Below are 18,876 nucleotides of genomic sequence, written 5' to 3' on the forward strand. Positions count from 1 at the left end.
TCACAACACCGCTCCCGGATGGGCTCGAACCACCAACCTTTCGGTTATCAGCCGAACGCGCTAACCATTCGCCACGGACGCCCAAAAATTAAATGGTCGTCAGGTATTGTGGAAAAACTTTGGCTATTTACGTTACATTTGAGATCCAAAAACACCGCTCCCGGGTGGGCTCGAACCACCAACCTTTCGGTTAACAGCTGAACGCGCTGACCATTGCGCCACTGAAGCCCAAAAATTAAATGCTCGTCAAGTATTGTGGAAAAACTCTGACATTTTACGTTACATCTGAGACGTCACAACACCGCTCCCGGGAGGGCTCGAACCACCAACCTATTGGTTAACAGCCGAACGCTCTAACCATTGAGCCACGGAAGCCCAAAAATTAAATGTTCGTCAGGTATTGTGGAAAAACTCTGACATTTTACGTTACATCTGAGACGTCACAACACTTCTCCCGGATGGGCTCGAACCACCAACCTTTCGGTTATCAGCCGAACGCGCTAACCATTCGCCACGGACGCCCAAAAATTAAATGGTCGTCAGGTATTGTGGAAAAACTTTGGCTATTTACGTTACATTTGAGATCCAAAAACACCGCTCCCGGGTGGGCTCGAACCACCAACCTTTCGGTTAACAGCTGAACGCGCTGACCATTGCGCCACTGAAGCCCAAAAATTAAATTTTCGTCAGGTATTGAGGTAAAACTTTGACTTTTTACTTCACATCTGAGACCTCACAACACCGCTCCCGGATGGGCTCGAACCACCAACTTTTCGATTAACAGCTGAACGCGCTAACCATTGCGCCACGGAAGCCCAAAAATTAAATGCTCGTCAAGTATTGTGGAAAAACTCTGACATTTTACGTTACATCTGAGACGTCACAACACCGCTCCCGGGAGGGCTCGAACCACCAACCTATTGGTTAACAGCCGAACGCTCTAACCATTGAGCCACGGAAGCCCAAAAATTAAATGTTCGTCAGCAGAAGAAAATAGGGGAAGTGGGTAGCCGTAGCCTTGAGCCATACAAGTCGTCCAGTGATTCTCACTTACAATGGTCGATTCCCCTACCACCCTTAAAATTTGAATCTGGCCAATCGGCTCGAAGCATAAAATAGTACCAGATTTCATTGCGAACGCCACCTTGTAGCGAACTGTGGAACTAACTTGTGTAGTCTGCTTATATTTCTGCTGTGCTTCATTTTGAGTTAGGGTTACGTCAGGCAACGGGTTAATGCGGATATTGGTTTAATTAAGGACGAAAATTCGGTTATTTAATAAAATGAATGTCGTTAAGAGTACGCAGTGTGATTTAACGTACAAGGAAACTACCCATAAGAAAACTCAGGCTGTGTTGAAAGGAAAAGTAAGATCTACCCAAACCAATCCCAATATTAAAAATCAAACTACAACAACTTGGATACAACTTTATTACTTTTAACTCTTCCCTATCACAGTTTAAAACTTCGGACAAGTTAATTTTTTCCCTGGAACTTAGAAATACCATTGTATTTAAAAATAAAGACATATTTTAAAATAAGTTATGAATTTAGTACTTACCACTCGATTCCAGCCTCTGCCATTCTGCCTGAGTGCCTCACTGCCTCTAGCAGACGCCTCCAGTCAGTTGGAAGGCGTAGGACCGTACTGTCCACAGAATCACGTCAATCGTGTGTTAATGCGCGTAAAAACCCTATCTCTCTTCACCCCCACGGGGAGGGAAATGGCGCGAAAAATCCGTAAACGGGACGCCTCGCGAAGTTGCCCAAGCTACCCACTTCCCCTATTTTCTTCTGTCGTCAGGTATTGTGGAAAAACTCTGACATTTTACGTTAAATCTGAGACGTCACAACACTTCTCCCGGATGGGCTCGAACCACCAACCTATTGGTTAACAGCCGAACGCGCTAACCATTGAGCCACCGAAGCCCAAAAATTAAATGTTCGTCAGGTATTGTGGAAAAACTCTGACATTTTACGTTACATCTGAGACGTCACAACACTTCTCCCGGATGGGCTCGAACCACCTGTCACAGAATAGTTTTAAAACCTTTAAATCTCGTAGGCGAAATAATGGTTCAGTCCAAGGGTTAGCGAAAAACACAAAATTATCATGAACTTTAATACAAAAAAACGGTCACTCCGACCAACACGTCTTTACATCCCGAAAAATATATGGAGAGTGGTCTTTTCTTATTGAAAAAGTACCCAAAAAACTCAAAATGAAACCCCCCTTTTTTCACTCCCAACCTCGCTCGGTATCTTATAATCCCCCGAATCGAGGAATCGTCAACAGAGGGGGCGAACCTCCAAAAATAGGAGCGGTCCATGCCGGTGGTCTTAACCCTTAACCAAGAAAACTTATCCCCTTAGGAATAAGTTCTCCCTATCCATGAATATTGGCATTTTAAAGCTAAGTATCTCAGTTCAATTTACGATTTACGTCACGCTCCCCCCATGAACTTTTAGAAGTTCATCTTTAAATTCAAATTAATCCCTTAATACCAATACAAGTAAATTCAAACAATCCAATAAAATGATACAGAATAAAACACAACATGCAATACAAATGGATTCTAATTTAAAACTTCTAATTTGTAGAGCAACTGTATAGGGCGTTTCAAAAATGTTCCGTTAGGTAATCTAACCCTACACGATCTTGTAATTCCGTCGCGTCCTTTAAATAATTCGGCTATCAGTCCAGTTTTCCACAACATACGCGGGGTACGGTCCTCCTGAACCATCACCAGGTCGTCGATCTGGTATTCGGTCCCCTTAGAAGCTGGCTTCCTCTCGTTACTAGTGCGAAGCTCCAGAAGGTACTCCTTGTTCCATCTTTGCCAGATTCTTTCCAGAAGCGCCTGTTGATACTTTAAGCGATTAGTCAACTCTTTCTTAGTTGACGGGACGACTACGCTGGTCGGGAATTTTCTCGACGGTAGTGACGTCAGTCGATCTCCGATTAGAAAATGTCCTGGGGTTAAAGGAGAGGGCTCGTCCTTCTCGTTGTAGGTGAACGTGAGAGGCCTCGAATTCAGAATCGCCTCCACTTCTGCCAGTAGAGTCCTCATCTCCTCCTTGTCCAGTTTGGCTTTACCTAAAACCTTCCTTAGAGCTATCTTTGTTAGCCCCACCATCCTCTCGTACCATCCTCCCCACCACGCTCCTCGTTCAACGATAAACTTCCACGTTATCCTGGCTTCCGAAAAGTAGTTCATTACATCCCGATCTCGGATGGTTTTCCAAATTATCTTTAAGTCTTCGGAGGCTTTCTTAAACGTGAGCGCGTTGTCGCTATAGATCGTTGATGGTATTCCCCGTCGGGCGGCAAACTGCCGAAAAGCCTGGAGAAACCTTTCCGTGGTCAAGCTTGGTACCAATTCTAAATGCGTCGCTCTCGTGACGGCGCAGGTGAAGAGAGCTATATAAGATTTTTCAGTTGTGGTTTTGCCGGTTTTAGTATGTAGTGGTCCAGCAAAATCCACCCCGGTTATTTCAAACGGTTTGGCTTTTCTAATCCGGTCCGCCGGAAGCGGTGCTTCAATCTGTTTCCCTGGCTTGGCCGATAATCTTCGACAGATTAAACAAGAATTGATTCTTGATTTTATCAATTGGCGTGCTCTGGGGATCCAAAATCTTTCCCTCAGATGCGTCATTGTCATTCCTTGACCTCCGTGCATTGTTTTTAGGTGGCAGGAATCTGCGACTAAACGAGATAGTTGATTTGTCGGGTCCAATATCCAGGGGTGCTTTTCTCTATACGTGAATTCCGACTTTTCTAATCTACCTCCAACGCTGAGTAGTCCATTTTCATCTAGGAACGGGTCTAGTAGATATAGTTTCGATTCCTTCGAAATTTCTTGTCTATTCTTAATTTTTGAGATTTCGTTTCCATAATCTCTTTTCTGTTCTTGCTGGATGACTATCCTCTCGGCTTTGTTTATTTCCTCAGCATCCAAGGGTCCCCCTTTCCACTCCTCTTTCTTCTTTGACACTCTCGCTCTGACGTTTCCAACGAATCTGTGTACCCAGGCCACTACCCGTAGTACTTTCTTTAGAGTGCTGAACTTTTCTAGGTCGAGGAGGGGTTCAGGTTCCTTTCCGCTTATACAGGCTCCTTGGTATGTATCCTTAAACGCCGGTCTAAGTTCTTCATCGCAAGCCTTTGGGTAAATTCCCGGGCTTGGATTCTCTTTAATCCAATCTTTTTCCTCCATTCTTAAAAATGGTGGCCCTTCCCACCATAACTTGAGAGTGAGAAGCTCTTCTGCTTTTCTTCCCCTCGTAGGTAAATCAGCGGGGTTGTTAACCCCTCGACAGTAGTGCCAAGTAGTCGGGTCCGTTAGACTCTGGATTTCGCTTACTCTGTTGCTGACGTAGGGTAAATACTTGTTTGGTGAATGTTTGATCCATCCCAGAGCTATGGTGCTGTCCGTCCACATTGACAATTTGGGATTTTCCCTTGTAAAATCTTTCTCTAGCAAGTATTTTACTAGCCGTGCTCCTAGTAGGGCTGCCGTTAATTCTAGTTTCGGCAGTGTGATCTTCGTGGTCGTGATTTTCTTATTTTTTGAACTGGTTTTCTTCAGAGGCGCTACTCGGCTTTTAGCTGCCACTAGAGTAGGTCCGATCTTCCCTTCCGATGTCTTGTACCGTAAATACACCACAGCAGCGTATCCCTTTTCGCTTGCGTCACAAAAACAAACGAGTTCCTTGTACGGTATGGTAGAACCTTCGCTCCTTTCTTGGAAATAGTGCCTTGGGATTTCAATCTTTCCAAGGTGCGGTACTTCTTGACACCAGTTTTCAAAGATTTTTACCAATTCATCGTCTAATTGATCGTCCCAATCAACACCTCTCTGCCAAAGTTCTTGGAATAGAAATTTTCCTCGAACCGTGAAGGGTGCTAGTAGGCCCAGAGGATCGAATATCCTGGCTACTGCTTGTAAAATGAATCTTTTGGTGCATTTTTTCTCGACCAGAAATTCCAACAGACCTGTCATGTCAAATGCCAAACAATCCATTTCTGGTTTCCATTTTATGCCTAAGATGGTTGAATCCGGATTTCTGGGGTCTGTTAGTAGGAAATCCTCTGACTTTCCCATTTTTTCATTCCATTTTTCTCTTAGTTCTCTTGAATTTGTTTTCCATTTTCGCAAATTCATTCCCGCTCTGCTCATGACTTCTTTGCATCCTATTGATAAATCAAAAGCTTCTTTTACGTCATCGGCTCCAGACGCTAGATCATCTATGTACAGTCCCTCTCGAATAGCTTCGCAGATGACATGATTTTCCTTTTGATTCTGATCTAGGTGATGCCTGATTGTCGCGGTTAAAAGGAATGGACTCGAAGTGACTCCAAAAGCAACTCGAGTTATCCGATATTCGTCGAAGGGCTGTGAAATATCTTCCGGTGATCCGTCCCTCCACAGAAAACGCAGAGCGTCTCGATCATTAGTATTCAAGGATATTTGCAGAAACGCCTTCGCTATGTCTGCAGTAAACGCTATTCGAGGCTTTCTGAACCTGACCAGAAGGTCCAAAAGCTCTGGATTCATGTTTTTCCCAGCGTAGAGACAGTCATTTAATGAGAAGGCTCCTTTGACTTTCGATGACGCGTCAAATACGACTCTGATACGCGTCGTCTCGCTAGTTCTTCTAATCACTTCTCTGTGAGGCAGGTAATAGACTGGGTTTCCCGCGCTCGGATCTTCCACCACTGGTTCTATGATTCCAGATTCCAGCTGCTCTTTAATTACTTGACTGTAATCATGATGTAGAACTGGGTCGGATCGAAACTTCTTAAATAGATTTTGGGTTCTTCGGATCGCCACACTCTTGTTATCTTTCAGAGCCTCCTTGTTATTTTTCCATGGAAGACTCACTCCGTAGCGACCATTCTCAAAGTAAATCGTCTCTTCGAATTTCTTGACAATTTCCTCTTCAATTGTTTTCTCGGTTGCATTCATCCCTTGCTCGCTGATGCCGATTGAATCCAATTCCCAAAACGCCTTTATTTGATTCGATATCTTTTCTTCCATTGTGATTACATTCAGGGATACAGCTTGATTTGAGACTACTACATTCGAGTTAACTGTAGTAGCGAGACCCTGAATGGTCCATCCCAGTATTGTTTCTATGGCCGCCAACCTTCCAGATAATCGCTCAACCTTGGTTGTCGCTAGAGCCCAAAACCAATCGCTTCCGATCAATACTCCGACCTTGGCTTCCTGCCCATTGGGTAACTTCGTTCCTAGGTCCGCCAATTTGATTCCTTTTGTATCCAATTCCTTCAACGTTTCCTCCTTTGGTACGCTAATTGAGGCGTTGCAAATGTCAGGCACAACTAACGCTTCGATCTCTATCCGTTGGTCTAAATCATTGACGTTTTTCAGAATGAATTTGACTCTGTCGAACCTTTTCTCGATTCCTTCGGTGTCTTGGAACTTGTACTCCGTTAGGGTTTCTTGACCAGTCGGTTTCAGTTTTAGTTTCTGAACGATGTCTTCCCGGATGTAGGTTCTTGAACTTCCTCCATCGAAGAAACATTTCACTTGATAAGTGGGTTGGTTCGGTGCAATTTCGGATGGTGTTATTATCGCGCTCGCTGTCTGTAAAACGATAGTATTCGGTCGACCATCTTGTTTCAATACGGAAGAGCATTGAATCGCTTCTCCTGGGGTTGCCTTTTCGGTTCGCCCCGATTCTTCTTCGGTCCCGCCTTCTTGATCGCACACCGATACGTGGTGCAACCTGTCACAACGTGGACATTCCTTCTTGTTTGGGCAATACCTGGCCATGTGCTGCTTTTCGGTACAGATAAAGCATCTACCTTTCCTTTTCAGTTGCGCCCGTCTTTCCGGTACTGTACTGACTTTGGTACAGTTTTCTGACAGGTGTTTAAACATCCCACAATAACAACATTCGGGCTTTTTCTCCGAATATACCGCGAGCGAAGCAGCAGTTACTAATCCTTTGGGTTTTTCATAGCGCGGGCGAAAGTTTCGCGAGATTCCCTCTTGCCTGTCCCTTGTGTGGTCCCGAAAATTACCCCGTGGGGGTTCCGCAGCCGGTGCTAGGGAGAACGCTCTCTCTCTGCATTCCACTTCTTTCCTTAGAAATTTTAAAATGCGTTCTACGGTGGGCGTTTCACTGTCCATCACTCGGCTAAATTCTACTCTCAATTCCGAAGGTAAACCTTTCATCATTAGGCGCCAAAGTATAGATTGGTATGTTTCCGGGCCTTGGCCTAATCCCTCTAAACTTCTAACTTGAATTTCTACGTCATCGTAGAACCTTCTCAACCCGGCTACGTCCGATATTCTTGTAACCGGCGTTAATTCCATTAAGTTATTCATGTGCTGTGTTTTTATTTCTTCTACCTGACCGAACCGGTTTTCCAAAATTGTGACCGCTTTCGGGTAGTTTTCTTCCGTTAACGATAGTCCCTTGATAGATTTTAACGCTAAACCTTCTAAACACCCTTTTAGATAGTTGAATTTTTCCACAGCGTTTATCTGTTCGTTTCCGTGGACCGCGGCTTCGAATCGACTCCAAAATCCCCTCCAATTTTCAATGTCTCCATTGAATGTACCCATTGATAATTTTGGTAGCTTCACAGTACCTGTACTTTGGCGAAGACTCAAACTTGCTGTCGACCCGACCGCCGCATTCGATATTGTATCCATTGTTCTGATAGTTCTTATTGCGCGCGTCTTCGCGGAAATTATTTCGGCGCTAATCGCTAGATTATCTCCTTCTTCCTTATCCAGATCCGCAATTGGTAGACAATCCTCTATACACGCATTCTGTTTTTCTAACGACTCTTCCAACTTCCGGAGGATATCTAAATTTACCTCTAAATCGGTCACGTTGATGTGCGTCTCGCGAAGAATGTTCTCAATGTCCAACAAGGTATTCGAAACTTGTTTTCTGGTCCTCTCCCTCTTACGCGTTAGCCGATCTAATGCATTTTGTTCCTCACTCATGATGATTATTTTCACTAACTTTTCATAAACTAACTATAACAATTTAATCTAAACTCCCGTCCCGGGTTACGGCACCATAAAATGTCACAGAATAGTTTTAAAACCTTTAAATCTCGTAGGCGAAATAATGGTTCAGTCCAAGGGTTAGCGAAAAACACAAAATTATCATGAACTTTAATACAAAAAAACGGTCACTCCGACCAACACGTCTTTACATCCCGAAAAATATATGGAGAGTGGTCTTTTCTTATTGAAAAAGTACCCAAAAAACTCAAAATGAAACCCCCCTTTTTTCACTCCCAACCTCGCTCGGTATCTTATAATCCCCCGAATCGAGGAATCGTCAACAGAGGGGGCGAACCTCCAAAAATAGGAGCGGTCCATGCCGGTGGTCTTAACCCTTAACCAAGAAAACTTATCCCCTTAGGAATAAGTTCTCCCTATCCATGAATATTGGCATTTTAAAGCTAAGTATCTCAGTTCAATTTACGATTTACGTCACCACCAACCTATTGGTTAACAGCCGAACGCGCTAACCATTGAGCCACGGAAGCTCAGAAAATAAATGGTTATCATGTATTATGGAAAAAGTTTGACTTTTCACGCTACATCTGAGACCTCACAACACCGCTCCCGGATGGGCTCGAACCACCAACCTTTCGGTTAACAGCTGAACGCGCTGACCATTGCGCCACTGAAGCCCAAAAATTAAATTTTCGTCAGGTATTGAGGTAAATCTTTGACTTTTTACTTCACATCTGAGACCTCACAACACCGCTCCCGGATGGGCTCGAACCACCAACCTTTCGGTTAACAGCTGAACGCGCTGACCATTGCGCCACTGAAGCCCAAAAATTAAATGCTCGTCAAGTATTGTGGAAAAACTCTGACATTTTACGTTACATCTGAGACGTCACAACACCGCTCCCGGGAGGGCTCGAACCACCAACCTATTGGTTAACAGCCGAACGCTCTAACCATTGAGCCACGGAAGCCCAAAAATTAAATGTTCGTCAGGTATTGTGGAAAAACTCTGACATTTTACGTTACATCTGAGACGTCACAACACTTCTCCCGGATGGGCTCGAACCACCAACCTTTCGGTTAACAGCCGAACGCGCTAACCATTCGCCACGGACGCCCAAAAATTAAATGGTCGTCAGGTATTGTGGAAAACTTTGGCTATTTACGTTACATTTGAGATCCAAAAACACCGCTCCCGGGTGGGCTCGAACCACCAACCTTTCGGTTAACAGCTGAACGCGCTGACCATTGCGCCACTGAAGCCCAAAAATTAAATTTTCGTCAGGTATTGAGGTAAAACTTTGACTTTTTACTTCACATCTGAGACCTCACAACACCGCTCCCGGATGGGCTCGAACCACCAACCTTTCGGTTAACAGCTGAACGCGCTAACCATTGCGCCACGGAAGCCCAAAAATTAAATGCTCGTCAAGTATTGTGGAAAAACTCTGACATTTTACGTTACATCTGAGACGTCACAACACCGCTCCCGGGAGGGCTCGAACCACCAACCTATTGGTTAACAGCCGAACGCTCTAACCATTGAGCCACGGAAGCCCAAAAATTAAATGTTCGTCAGGTATTGTGGAAAAACTCTGACATTTTACGTTACATCTGAGACGTCACAACACTTCTCCCGGATGGGCTCGAACCACCAACCTATTGGTTAACAGCCGAACGCGCTAACCATTGAGCCACGGAAGCCCAAAAATTAAATGCTCGTCAAGTATTGTGGAAAAACTCTGACATTTTACGTTACATCTGAGACGTCACAACACCGCTCCCGGGATTGCTCGAACCACCAACCTATTGGTTAACAGCCGAACGCTCTAACCATTGAGCCACGGAAGCCCAAAAATTAAATGTTCGTCAGGTATTGTGGAAAAACTCTGACATTTTACGTTACATCTGAGACGTCACAACACTTCTCCCGGATGGGCTCGAACCACCAACCTATTGGTTAACAGCCGAACGCGCTAACCATTGAGCCACGGAAGCTCAGAAAATAAATGGTTATCATGTATTATGGAAAAAGTTTGACTTTTCACGCTACATCTGAGACCTCACAACACCGCTCCCGGATGGGCTCGAACCACCAACCTTTCGGTTAACAGCTGAACGCGCTGACCATTGCGCCACTGAAGCCCAAAAATTAAATTTTCGTCAGGTATTGAGGTAAATCTTTGACTTTTTACTTCACATCTGAGACCTCACAACACCGCTCCCGGATGGGCTCGAACCACCAACCTTTCGGTTAACAGCCGAACGCGCTAACCATTCGCCACGGACGCCCAAAAATTAAATGGTCGTCAGGTATTGTGGAAAAACTCTGTCATTTTACGTTACATCTGAGACGTCACAACACCTCTCCCGGATGGGCTCGAACCACCAACCTATTGGTTAACAGCCGAACGCGCTAACCATTGCGCCACTGAAGCCCAAAAATTAAATTTTCGTCAGGTATTGAGGTAAAACTTTGACTTTTTACTTCACATCTGAGACCTCACAACACCGCTCCCGGATGGGCTCGAACCACCAACCTTTCGGTTAACAGCCGAACGCGCTAACCATTCGCCACGGACGCCCAAAAATTAAATGGTCGTCAGGTATTGTGGAAAAACTTTGGCTATTTACATTACATGTGAGATCCAAAAACACCGCTCCCGGGTGGGCTCGAACCACCAACCTTTCGGTTAACAGCTGAACGCGCTGACCATTGCGCCACTGAAGCCCAAAAATTAAATTTTCGTCAGGTATTGAGGTAAAACTTTGACTTTTTACTTCACATCTGAGACCTCACAACACCGCTCCCGGATGGGCTCGAACCACCAACTTTTCGATTAACAGCTGAACGCGCTAACCATTGCGCCACGGAAGCCCAAAAATTAAATGCTCGTCAAGTATTGTGGAAAAACTCTGACATTTTACGTTACATCTGAGACGTCACAACACCGCTCCCGAGAGGGCTCGAACCACCAACCTATTGGTTAACAGCCGAACGCTCTAAACATTGAGCCACGGAAGCCCAAAAATTAAATGTTCGTCAGGTATTGTGGAAAAACTCTGACATTTTACGTTACATCTGAGACGTCACAACACTTCTCCCGGATGGGCTCGAACCACCAACTTATTGGTTAACAGCCGAACGCGCTAACCATTGAGCCACGGAAGCCCAAAAATTAAATGTTCGTCAGGTATTGTGGAAAAACTCTGACATTTTACGTTACATCTGAGACGTCACAACACTTCTCCCGGATGGGCTCGAACCACCAACCTATTGGTTAACAGCCGAACGCGCTTACCATTGAGCCACGGAAGCTCAGAAAATAAGTGGTTATCATGTATTATGGAAAAAGTTTGACTTTTCACGCTACATCTGAGACCTCACAACACCGCTCCCAGATGGGCTCGAACCACCAACCTTTCGGTTAACAGCCGAACGCGCTAACCATTCGCAACGGACGCCCAAAAATTAAATGGTCGTCAGGTATTGTGGAAAAACTTTGGCTATTTACGTTACATTTGAGATCCAAAAACACCGCTCCCGGGTGGGCTCGAACCACCAACCTTTCGGTTAACAGCTGAACGCGCTGACCATTTCGCCACTGAAGCCCAAAAATTAAATTTTCGTCAGGTATTGAGGTAAAACTTTCACTTTTTACTTCACATCTGAGATCTCACAACACCGCTCCCGGATGGGCTCGAACCACCAACCTTTCGATTAACAGCTGAACGCTCTAACCATTGCGCCACGGAAGCCCAAAAATTAAATGCTCGTCAAGTATTGTGGAAAAACTCTGACATTTTACGTTACATCTGAGACGTCACAACACCGCTCCCGGGAGGGCTCGAACCACCAACCTATTGGTTAACAGCCGAACGCTCTAACCATTGAGCCACGGAAGCCCGAAAATTAAATGTTCGTCAGGTATTGTGGAAAAACTCTGACATTTTACGTTACATCTGAGACGTCACAACACTTCTCCCGGATGGGCTCGAACAACCAACCTATTGGTTAACAGCCGAACGCGCTAACCATTGAGCCACGGAAGCCCAAAAATTTAATGTTCGTCAGGTATTGTGGAAAAACTCTGACATTTTACGTTACATCTGAGACGTCACAACACTTCTCCCGGATGGGCTCGAACCACCAACCTTTCGGTTAACAGCCGAACGCGCTAACCATTCGCCACGGACTATCAAAAATTAAATGGTCGTCAGGTATTGTGGAAAAACTTTGGCTATTTACGTTACATTTGAGATCCCAAAACACCGTACCCGGGTGGGCTCGAACCACCAACCTTTCGATTAACAGCTGGACGCGCTAATTATTGCGCCACGGAAGCCCAAAAATGAAATGTTCGTCAGGTATTGTGGAAAAACTCTGACATTTTACGTAACATCTTAGACGTCACAACACCGCTCCCGGATGGGCTCGAACCACCAACCTTTCGGTTAACAGCCGAACGCGCTAACCATAGCGCAACGGAAGCCCAAATATTAAATGGTCGTCAGGAATCGTGGAAATCCTTGACTTTTTACGTCACATCTGCGACCTCACTACACCGCTCCCGGGTGGGCTCGAACCATCAACCTATTGGTTAACAGCCGAACGCGCTAACCATTGCGCAACGGAAGCCCAAATATTAAATGGTCGTCAGGTATTGTGGAAAAACTTTGGCTTTTTACGTTACATTTGAGATCCCACAACACCGCTCCCGGGTGGGCTCGAACCACCAACCTCTTGGTTAACAGCCGAACGCGCTAACCATTGCGCCACTGAAGCCCAAAAATTAAATTTTCGTCAGGTATTGAGGTAAAACTTTGACTTTTTACTTCACGTCTGAGACCTCACAACACCGCTCCCGGATGGGCTCGAACCACCAACCTTTCGGTTAACAGCCGAACGCGCTAACCATTCGCCACGGACGCCCAAAAATTAAATGGTCGTCAGGTATTGTGGAAAAACTTTGGCTATTTACGTTACATTTGAGATCCAAAAACACCGCTCCCGGGTGGGCTCGAACCACCAACCTTTCGGTTAACAGCTGAACGCGCTGACCATTGCGCCACTGAAGCCCAAAAATTTAATTTTCGTCAGGTATTGAGGTAAAACTTTGACTTTTTACTTCACATCTGAGACCTCACAACACCGCTCCCGGATGGGCTCGAACCACCAACCTTTCGATTAACAGCTGAACGCGCTAACCATTGCGCCACGGAAGCCCAAAAATTAAATGCTCGTCAGGTATTGTGGAAAACTCTGACATTTTACGTTACATCTGAGACGTCACAACTCTTCTCCCGGATGGGCTCGAACCACCAACCTATTGGTTAACAGCCGAACGCGCTAACCAGTGAGCCACAGAAGCTCAGAAATTAAATGGTTGTTAGGTATTGTGGATAAGTTATGACTTTTTACGTTACATCTGAGACCCAACAACACCTCTCCCAGGTGGGCTCGAACCACCAACCTTTCGGTCAACAGCCGAACGCGCTAACCATTGCGCCAAGGAAGCCCAAAAATTAAATGGTAGTCAGGTATTGTGGAAAAACTTTGGCTTTCTACGTTACATTTGAGATCCCACAACACCGCTCCCGGGTGGGCTCGAACCACCAACCTTTCGGTTAACAGCCGAACGCGCTAACCATTGCGCAACGGAAGCCCAAATATTAAAAGGTCGTCAGTTATTGTGGAAAATCCTTGACTTTTTACGTCACATCTGCGACCTCACAACACCGCTCCCGGATGGGCTCGAACCATCAACCTATTGGTTAACAGCCGAACGCGCTAACCATTGCGCAACGGAAGCCCAAATATTAAATGGTCGTCAGGTATTGTGGAAAATCCTTTACTTTTTACGTCACATCTGAGACCTCACAACACCGCTCCCGGGTGGGCTCGAACCCCCAACCTATTGGTTAACAGCCGAACGCGCTAACCATTGCGCAGCGGAAGCCCAAATATTAAATGGTCGTCAGGTATTGTGGAAAATCCTTGACTTTTTACGTCACATCTGCGACCTCACAACACCGCTCCCGGATGGGCTCGAACCATCAACCTATTGGTTAACAGCCGAACGCGCTAACCATGGCGCAACGGAAGCCCAAATATTAAATGGTCGTCAGGTATTGTGGAAAACTCTGACATTTTACGTTACATCTGAGACGTCACAACTCTTCTCCCGGATGGGTTCGAACCACCAACCTATTGGTTAACAGCCGAACGCGCTAACCAGTGAGCCACAGAAGCTCAGAAATTAAATGGTTGTTAGGTATTGTGGATAAGTTATGACTTTTTACGTTACATCTGAGACCCAACAACACCTCTCCCAGGTGGGCTCGAACCACCAACCTTTCGGTCAACAGCCGATCGCGCTAACCATTGCGCCAAGGAAGCCCAAAAATTAAATGGTAGTCAGGTATTGTGGAAAAACTTTGGCTTTCTACGTTACATTTGAGATCCCACAACACCGCTCCCGGGTGGGCTCGAACCCCCAACCTATTGGTTAACAGCCGAACGCGCTAACCATTGCGCAGCGGAAGCCCAAATATTAAATGGTCGTCAGGTATTGTGGAAAATCCTTGACTTTTTACGTCACATCTGCGACCTCACAACACCGCTCCCGGATGGGCTCGAACCACCAACCTATTGGTTAACAGCCGAACGCGCTAACCATTGCGCAACGGAAGCCCAAGAATTAAATGGTCGTCAGGTATTGTGGAAAAACTTTGGCTTTTTACGTTACATTTGAGATCCCACAACACCGCTCCCGGGTGGGCTCGAACCACCAACCTTTCGGTTAACAGCTGAACGCGCTGACCATTGCGCCACTGAAGCCCAAAAATTAAATTTTCGTCAGGTATTGAGGTAAAATTTTGACTTTTTACTTCACATCTGAGACCTCACAACACCGCTCCCGGATGTGCTCGAACCACCAACCTTTCGATTTACAGCTGAACGCGCTAACCATTGCGCCACGGAAGCCCAAAAATTAAATGCTCGTCAGGTATTGTGGAAAACTCTGACATTTTACGTTACATCTGAGACGTCACAACTCTTCTCCCGGATGGGCTCGAACCACCAACCTATTGGTTAACAGCCGAACGCGCTAACCAGTGAGCCACAGAAGCTCAGAAATTAAATGGTTGTTAGGTATTGTGGATAAGTTATGACTTTTTACGTTACATCTGAGACCCAACAACACCTCTCCCAGGTGGGCTCGAACCACCAACCTTTCGGTCAACAGCCGAACGCGCTAACCATTGCGCCAAGGAAGCCCAAAAATTAAATGGTAGTAAGGTATTGTGGAAAAACTTTGGCTTTCTACGTTACATTTGAGATCCCACAACACCGCTCCCGGGTGGGCTCGAACCACCAACCTTTCGGTTAACAGCCGAACGCGCTAACCATTGCGCAACGGAAGCCCAAATATTAAAAGGTCGTCAGTTATTGTGGAAAATCCTTGACTTTTTACGTCACATCTGCGACCTCACAACACCGCTCCCGGATGGGCTCGAACCACCAACCTATTGGTTAACAGCCGAACGCGCTAACCATTGAGCCACGGAAGCTCAGAAATTAAATGGTTGTCACGTATTGTGGAAAAGTTTTGACTTTTTACGCTACATCTGAGACCCCACAACACCTCTCCCGGGTGGGCTCGAACCTTCAACCTTTCGATTAACAGCTGAACGCGCTAGTCATTGCGGCACGGAAGCCCAAAAATTAAATGTTCGTCAGGTATTGTGGAAAAACTCTGACATTTTACGTTACATCTGAGACCTCACTACACCGCTCCCGGATGGGCTCGAACCACCAACGTTAAAAGCCGAACGCGCTAACCATTGCGCCACGGAAGCCCAAAAATTAAATGGTCGTCAGGTGTTGTGGAAAAAACCTTGGCTTTTTACGTCACATCTGAGACGTCACAACACCTATTCCGGTTGGGCTCGAACCACCAACCTTTCGGTTAACAGCCGAACGCGCTAACCATTGCGCCAAGGAAGCCCAAAAATTTAATGGTCGTCAGGTATTGTGGATAAGTTATGACTTATTACGTTACATCTGAGACCCTACAACACCTCTCTCGGTTGGGCTCGAACCACCAACCTTTCGGTTAACAGCCGAACGCGCTAACCATTGCGCCAAGGAAGCCCAAAAAATAAATGGTCGTCAGATATTGTGGAAAAACTTTGGCTTTCTACGTTACATTTGAGATCCCACAACATTGCTCCCGGGTGGGCTCGAACCACCAACCTATTGGCTAACAGCCGAACGCGCTAAGCATTGAGCCACGGAAGCTCAGAAATTAAATGGTTGTTACGTATTGTGGAAAAGTTTTGACATTTTACGCTACATCTGAGACCCCACAAAACCTCTCCCGAGTGGGCTCGAACCACCAACCTTTCGATTAACAGCTGAACGCGCTAATTATTGCGCCACGGAAGCCCAAAAATTAAATGTTCGTCAGGTATTGTGGAAAAACTCTGACATTCTACGTTACATTCGAGACGTCACAACACCGCTCCCGGGAGGGCTCAAACCACCAGTCTTTTGAATAGCAGCTGAACGCGCCAACCATTGCGCCACGGAAGCCTAAATATTAAATGGTCGTCATGTATTGTGGAAAAACTCTGACTTTTTACGTTACATCTGAGACCTCACAAAACGCTCCCGGATGGGCTCGAAAAACCAAAATTTCGGTTAAAAGCCGAAAGCGCTAGCCATTGAGCCACGGAAGCTCTGAAATTAAATGGTCGTCCGGTATTGTGGAAAAACTTTGACTTTTTACGTAACATCTGAGACCTCATAGCACCGCTCCCGGGTGTGCTCGAACCACCAACCTTTCTGTTAACAGCCAAACGCGCTAACCATTCCGCCAAGGAAGCCCAAATATTAAATATTCGTCAGGTATTGTGGAAAAACTCTGACATTTTACGTCACATCTGAGAACTCACAACACCGCTCCCGGGTGTGCCCGAACCACCAACCTATTGGTTAACAGCCGAACACGCTAAACATTGAGCCACGGAAGCTCAGAAATTAAATCGTTGTCACGTATTGTGGAAAAGTTTTGACTTTTTACGCTACATCTGAGACCCCACAACACCTCTCCCGGGTGAGCTCGAACCACCAACCTTTCGATTAACAGAAGAACGCGCTAACCATTGCGCCACGGAAGCTCAAAAATTAAATGGTCGTCAGGTATTGTGGAAAAACCTTGACTTTTTACGTCACATCTGAGACCTCACAACACCGCTCCCGAAAGGGCTCAAACCACCAGTCTTTTGAATAACAGCTGAACGCGCTAACCATTGCGCCCCGTAAGCCCAAAAATTAAATGGTCGTCAGGTATTGTGGAAAAACTTTGGCTTTCTACGTTACATTTGAGATCCCACAACACCGCTCCCGGGTGGGCTCGAACCACCAACCTATTGGCTAACAGCCGAACGCGCTAACCATTGAGCCACGAAAGCTCAGAAATTAAATGGTTGTCACGTATTGTGGAAAAGTTTTGACTTTTTACGCTACATCTGAGACCCCACAACACCTCTCTCGGGTGGGCTCGAACCACCAACCTTAGGATTAACAGCTGAACGCGCTAATTATTGCGCCACGGAAGCCCAAAAATTAAATGGTCGTCAGGTATTCTGGAAAAACTTTGGCTTTCTACGTTACATTCGTGATCCCACAACACCGCTCACGGGTGGGCTTGAACCACCAACCTTTCGGTTACCAGCCGAACGCGCTAACCATTGCGCCACGGAAGCCCAAAAATTAAATGGTCGTCAGGTATTGTGGAAAAACTTTGGCTTTCTACGTTACATGTGAGATCCCACAACACCGCTCCCGGGTGGCCTCGAACCACCAACCTATTGGTTAACAGCCGAACGCGCTAACCATTGCGCCACGGAAGCCCAAAAATTAAATGGTCGTCAGGTATTGTGGAAAAACTTTGGCTTTCTACGTTACATTCGAGATCCCACAACACCGCTCCCGGGTATGCTTGAAGCACCAACCTATTGGCTAACAGCCGAACGCGCTAACCATTGAGCCACGGAAGCTCAGAAATTAAATGGTTGTCAGGTATTGTGGAAAAACTTTGGCTTTCTACGTTACATTTGAGACCCCACAACCACCAACCTTTCGATTAACAGCTGAACGCGCTAACCATTGAGCCACGGAAGCTCAGAAATTAAATGCTCGTCAGGTTTTGCGTAAAAACCTAGACTTTTTACGTCACATCTGAGACCTCACAACACCGCTCCCGGATGAGCTCGAACCACCAACCTATTGGTTAACAGCCGAACGCGCTAACCATTGAGCCACGGAAGCTCAGAAATTAAATGATTGTCACGTATTGTGGATAAGTTTTGACTTTTTACGCTACATATGAGACCCCACAACACCTCTCCCGGGTGGGCTCGAACCTTCAACCTTTCGATTAACAGCTGAACGCGCTAATCATTGCGCCACGGAAGCCCAAAAATTAAATGGTCGTCAGGTATTGTGGAAAAACCTTGACTTTTTACGTCACATCTGAGACCTCACAACACCGCTCCCGGATGGGCTCGAACTACCAAACTATTGGTTAACAGCCGAACGCGCTAAACATTGAGCCACGGAAGCTCAGAAATTAAATGGTCGTCAGGTATTGTGGAAAAACTTTGGCTTTCTACGTTACATTTGAGATCCCACAACACCGCTCCCGGGTGGGCTCGAACCACCAACCTATTGGCTAACAGCCGAACGCGCTAAACATTGAGCCACGGAAGCTCAGAAATTAAATCGTTGTCACGTATTGTGGAAAAGTTTTGACTTTTTACGCTACATCTGAGACCCCACAACACCTCTCCCGGG

The 18,876-nt window shown here is 45.9% G+C and overlaps 2 non-coding genes across 2 annotated transcripts; both read right to left on the minus strand.

Annotated features, from left to right (window-relative positions):
• Positions 1–14,927: 14,927 nt before the first annotated feature.
• On the minus strand, positions 14,928–15,000 carry TRNAY-GUA (transfer RNA tyrosine (anticodon GUA)). The gene has a single exon. It is a non-coding gene; the product is annotated as a tRNA-Tyr (tRNA).
• Positions 15,001–17,713: 2,713 nt separating this feature from the next.
• On the minus strand, positions 17,714–17,786 carry TRNAT-GGU (transfer RNA threonine (anticodon GGU)). The gene has a single exon. It is a non-coding gene; the product is annotated as a tRNA-Thr (tRNA).
• Positions 17,787–18,876: the final 1,090 nt, after the last annotated feature.

The sequence above is a fragment of the Phalangium opilio genome, unplaced genomic scaffold (assembly GCF_054372755.1).
Source record: "Phalangium opilio isolate 3A_F unplaced genomic scaffold, DU_Popi_V2 ptg000003l_1, whole genome shotgun sequence".
Taxonomy (NCBI): domain Eukaryota; kingdom Metazoa; phylum Arthropoda; class Arachnida; order Opiliones; family Phalangiidae; genus Phalangium; species Phalangium opilio.